We start from the raw sequence: 6,260 nt of genomic DNA on the forward strand, positions 1-6,260 counted from the left end.
CAATCCCTTAAAATAAATATGGATGGATGGATGGATGGATGGATAGATAGAATATTCTATTTTTTCTGTCTCTCTGAAGAACACTGACTGATGTACTCTGCTAGCACCAGTGGGCCCCAGATGAGGGGCCTGGACAGCAGAGAAGCTCCCACAGATGAACAAACTGTGGCGGAAGCTCCAGGTCATGCCATACACAGGTCACTTTTCCAAGTGCAGAAAGTGCCTCCGAAAGTTACTGGACAGCCCAGGACATCATGGTGTTTAGAAATGAGACCCATCGGTTCAGAATGACAGTCGCAAGAGACTATGAACAAAACCACACAGGGCTTCAAAAATCCGGAACAAAACCACAGATAATTCTTGTGGATCGCGCAGATGAACTTAGAAATGAGGCCAAGTCACCTGGATGTGGTGTCACTACAAGACCCTCTCAGAGAGGTTTTCAAAATCCGTCCTAGGGCCAAGCACCAGGGACCATTAGACAAATGTTTCATGATCAACCATGTGGTTCAGGGCAGGAGCAAGGGCTCCAGAGCCAGAGAACCTGGTTCCGTCACTCCCTGGCCTTGGGAAGGGACCAGGAAACTGTGTTCTCCTCTGTAAAGTGAAGCTAATTACTAGGCTTATAGGGTGACTGAAACACTGTGAGTAGAACCTAAAACCAGACACCCACACAATTCAGCACTGTAACCCAGACAGCTCCTCGGACACCTCACTCGGGAAGAACAGTCCTCAATGCATGAGGCTCAATGAAGGCGTCCCCAGAATTGTGAGGAGGCGCTCATTTTCACATCCTTGAGAGCAGACCCCTGAGGGAAAACATGGGCCAGGAGACAGTGACCAATGGGGAAGTTCTGAAGAAAAGGACATTGGATTCTGGCAGGTGAAACATCTCAGCAGGGCTGGGACAGGCCTGTTGCCATAGTACCCCCAAACTAGGAACCCCATGTCCTTACAAGAGGGGAGAGAGGAGCTCAGCAGCTCCATGATAATAACAAGCCACTTTACAATGATTAACTCATTTGATTCCCACCATGATCCTCTGAAGAATAAGAAGAGTCTCTTTGCTTATTTTCTTTGACAGAAAAAGAAGTTAAGACCCCAAGAGTTGAGACTTGGCTAAGACGAGATTGTAAGAGGGAACCTGGGACCACACACAGGCACACGTGGCTCTACACCTGCCCCCTCTCCACAACACCTGTGTCCTCATTCATGACATCGTAACACCCTGCTCTGTGCTGGGAGTGTATTCGGTGCTGGGGTACAATGACAACGGAGAAGAACGAGGCTCTACAATACACAAACAACAATAAACTGATTAACAATTTTTAAAAATTGTTTTTATTGCTCTTAGAGAGAGAGACAGAGCAAGAGGGAGAGAGAGAGAGACATTGATGTGAGAAAGAAACATCCGTCAGCTGCCTCCTGCATGCCCCCAACTGGGGATCGAGCCTGCAACCCAGGCATGTGCCCTGACCTTGAATCAAACCAGCAACCTTTTGGTTCATGGGCAAAGCTCAATCAACTGAGCCACACCGGCCAGGATACAATTTTTTTTAATTAAAGTATACCTTTGGAGAATGATCCAGAGTGAATAAAACATCCCACCCTCATGGACCTTTTGCCTAACGAGAAAAATAGACATTAAGCACAAATGTGTCAAGTCTTACAAAGTAGAAAGGCAGGATGTTACAGGAACACATAATGCACAGGAATGGGTTAGGGTAAAGCAAAGGCTTCTGGGAGGAACTGAAGTTAAGCCGAGAACTGAAAGCTGAATAGGTTATTAGGGTGGGAGGGGGGTGGATGTGTATTCCAGGCTAAGGAAAGGACACAGGGGTGCCCTTAGGGAAGCAAGCAGATGGCACCTCCAAAGGGCAGAAAGTGCACACGTAGGCATGAACACCTCCCAGCATCCATGTGGCTGGCCCGGTACAAAGCCAAAGGCTAACAGGGCCAGTCTTCCTCTAGAGACCCAGGTTAAAGCACGTTTATATGAAAAGAAAGCAAAGATATGCTGTGGCACCAAGTGTGAAAATCGGACCATATTTTGAATTCCGTGTGAGCCCTCAGAGAAATCCCCAGCGTGGAATTGTCCACTGTGACTCCCTGTTCACCTCCTCCACACCATTGGGGTCAGAGATCCTACCGACTTAGTCCAAACCAAGACCTCAGAACAAATGTAGAGCAGTCAAGCATGCAAACTTCAATACGCTTTATTTCAAAGAACTAAATCATTGGCCATTTTCTCCATAGGCACCTGCTTGTTACAACTCTCGGGTTGAATGTCATCTGGCATCCCTTGGGGTTCGAGGCCTGCATGCTGTGCGGAGTCTGAATTGCTCATCCACCTGAAGGAACTGGCAGCCCCACACTGCGATTCTTGAGCCTTGTTGGACCAGCACAAAGCCCCAGAATGAGCACACACAGGTGCCTGAGCAGGGACTAGAAGAGAGAGAAATGAAAGTATTGGGCTGGTGTTAGAAGCAGCAGCAAACATTCACAATTGAATGTAAAAGCCAGTTTTAATTCTGAGAATATGGAAGTCAAAAAAACCCATTCGATGTCAGATTGAGCTAATAGATTAAAAATTCAATCAGAAGTAGTAGGGATTGTCAATGATTAGAGAAGCCCCCTTAATCCCTTCTGTGACAGCTGCCAAGTAAACCTAGTAAAAATGCAAATCAGATACACTCTCTCCTCTGTTTGAAACCCTTTCGTGTGCACTTACAATAAAACCCGAATGCTCACCATGACCTCGAGGCCTCAGGCCTCTTTCCCAGCTCGCTGTCCTCTAGACACAGTGGCCTTGTCAGCTCTTACAGCTCACTGAGCTCCTTCCTGCCTCTGAGCCCCAATGCAGGTTCCCTCTGCCTGCAGTGCGCTTCCCCGGCTGGTGTCCTTCCCCACTCAGCCTAGTGTACCCTCCTGAGAGAGGCCTTAGCTGACACCCCATCTGAGTGGCCTTGCCCTGTGCCGGCCCCTACTCCAAACCCTGTTACTGCCTTGAGAGCACTAACGACTGTGTGTTTAATGTTTGCTTGTGTCCTATCTCCCCACTAAAGTGTCAGCTCACTGAGCAGAGGTCTTGCCTGTCTGGTTTGCTGGTAAATTCCTACGGGGAGACACGTGTCCACCATGTCTCATGTTTCGGGGTGTCTTGTGAAGAAGACACTGACAGGTCTTTGTTTCAAACTGTTTTCAGGGACGTTTGTTTGGTGAACAACCTTGGGAGCTGTTGGAGTCCCGTCCCCCCACCCCCACCCCCACCCCGAGCACAGGCAGGTCAGCTTCCTGTCCAGTATAGTGAGCTGCATGCTTTAGACTAGAGCCTGGAGACTTCTGCGGGAGGGCAGGGCGGGGTTGGCCCTGAAGCCCCTGGGGATGTTTGGTGGCTTAGAAATCACTGCCACATCCCTTTTCAGCCTCTTCCACCAGGAGGTGGTGTCTGTCTCCCGATCCCTTGCACCTGGAATAGTCTTGATACTTGCTTTGGTCAAGTGGATGTGGTCAAAGTGAGTTCTCTTTCTTTTTACCCAGCCACCATGCACAAAAGTCCGAGAGGCCACATGAAGCAAGAGACCCTGAGAAATGAGAGCCCATGGGGAGAGAAGGGTCATGTGAAAGAGACCCCAGACGACAGCGACAGCGGCATGGAGCCGGCACCGTGCATGAAGGGCCTGCAGCTGACACCGCAGGGGGCCGAGGCCAGCTGTGGTCACTGAGCTCCGCCCAAATTCCCAAGCCCCAGATTCGTGAGCAAACACAGTTGTTTCCACCCACAGAGTTCTGGGTGCTTTGCTAACTAACAATAAACTGCTGAGCCAGGGTGACAGAACAGGGAAATGAAAATATACCTCAACTAATTGAAAGTTTTCAAGTCCCCATTTTAGAAAATGTACAGGAGGTCAGACTATAACTGGCCATCTGACTCTGCCCATCAACTCACCCAACAAAAGCAAAATCTGGCACCAAATTCTTACAAGGATCATCTTAAAGGTGAGAAAAAGGGGCGTCTGGATTTTACATGGTATATCACACAGAAAGCTTCCCAGAATCCTCTTTAGCTGATCTCTTTATCCAATGTTTTTCTCTTATAGCAACTGCCAAAAATCAACCTCTCTCCCTCTCTTCACACACATACACATGTGCACACATATGCACATGTGTACATATATGTGAACACATGCATGTGTACATATGCACACGCACACAATTCCCTACCTCCCTTCCTCATCACTTTCCATGCACTTCCTCCTCTGCTACTGGCTGTCACCTCTGTGGCCGCTGCCCTGTCACAGTTTTCCAAAGCCCCTGGGAAGCATAAGCTCTCCTCTGACTCCTCTTCCATGGGGAGCAGCCACTTGGACTTCGGATGAACCCGCTTTATTACGTACTCCAGCCAGGACGGCCACCCTTGCCAAGATAGGAACCAGATATTGTCACACATTTGCTCTCTTTTCCTCAGGTTCTGTGGTGGAACGCCAAGGCACCCTTTCATTTCCAGCTCAGGTGCCACATCTCAACACCCTCTTTCCACGCACTTCACACATAGACATACCAGCTGGAGTTAGCGTTTTCTTTGTTGACTCCATAGTATCCTTCTCTCTTGCTCTCCGTGGGCCTGGCAACCTCCCTAGTTGATAACCTGCTTATGTCGAGTGCTGTGTCTTACTAATCTCGGTAACCGCCACAGGTCCCGACTCAGTGCCACGCGCATCGCAGGCATTCAATAGATATTAGTGAAAATGAATGTAATTTAAACTAGGTCATCAATTCAGGTCCGTTTGAAAAACAGTCACATTTGCTGAGATGAGCTGGGGACTCTCACAGTATGAAATAAGCACCTGGAGTTGGTCTACACTGGAAGCAGCTTCAAGTAATATATTCTTTCTTTTTTTTTTATCCTCACCCAAGGACATTTTTTTTTGTTGTTCAGGTAGAGTGGGAGGGAGAGAGAGGAAGAGAGAGAGAGAAACATCGATGTGAAAAGGACACATCGAGTGGCTGCCACCCGCACGACCGACCAGGGCCGGGGACAAACTGCAACCAAGGTACATGTCCTTAGCGGGAACCGAACCCGGGTCTCTCTGGACAGCAGGCCAACGCTCTAACCGCTGAGCCAAACCGGCCAGGGCACATTTTTCCATTTTTTGTGCAGATAGAGTGGAAGGGAGAGAGAGAGAAACATCGATGTGAAAGGGACACATCGAGTGGCTGCCTCCCACACGACCCAACCAGGGCCGGGGACAAATTGCAACTGAGGTACGTGCCCTTAGCAGGAACTGAACCCGGGTCTCTCTGGACCGCAGGCTGATGCTCTAACCGCTGAGCCAAACCGGCCAGGGCAAGTGGGAAGAACTGAGCTGTTTGGCACTGGAGCGAGGGCTGGAGAGGGGGCTTTCTCCGGGACAAATGTGCTGTAAGAGGCCTTTGTTCCTTTGGTGAACCCTTCCCCGGGGCGGCAGACAGAAGCCATATCTGGGACTCCAGCAACCTGGCTCACACTGGTAGCCCCGCCCTGGAGATTCCCTGAGGCCCCGCCCCACCCCACCCAACTTTCAGGCCCACCCAAGCTGTTGCCACTTGCTTAACCATAGGATTGGCCTGTCTTGGATCCTACTTCAGGTTTTTCCTAAATTCTTTCAAACGAGCAGCATCTGGTCTCAGCTAGCCCCATACCTCTCATTAAGTAATACACTGAAACAAACACAGGGAGGCAGCCAGAATGAGGAGACAAAGAAACAGTTCCCAAATGAAAGAACAGAACAAAACCCCAAGAAAAGAACTAAGCGAAATGGAGATAAGTAACCTCACAGATGCTGAGTTCAAAATACTGCTTATAAGGATGCTCAATGAACTTAGTGAGAACCTCAGTGAACTTAGTGAGGGCCTCAAGAGCATAAAAAAGGACCAGTCAGAAATCATGTATGCACAGTTAGAATTGAAGGAGGCATTAACTGAAATAAAGAATAATTTACACAGCTTCAATAATAGAGTACGTAAATCCAAGGAGCAAACCATCGATTTGGAATATAAGGAAGCAAAAAATGCTCAATCAGAACAGCAAAAAGAAAAAAGAATCCAAAAAAATGATGAGAGTGTAAGGAGCCTCTGGGACAACTTCAAGCGTGCCAACATTCGCATCTTGGGGGTGCCAGAAGGAGAAGAGCGAGGACAAGAAATCGAAAACCTGTTTGAAACAATCATGGCAGAAAACTTTCCTAACTTGGTGAAGGAAACAGACATACAAGTCCAGG

Source organism: Molossus molossus, unplaced genomic scaffold, assembly GCF_014108415.1.
Source record: "Molossus molossus isolate mMolMol1 unplaced genomic scaffold, mMolMol1.p scaffold_m16_p_4, whole genome shotgun sequence".
Classification (NCBI taxonomy): Eukaryota; Metazoa; Chordata; class Mammalia; order Chiroptera; family Molossidae; genus Molossus; species Molossus molossus.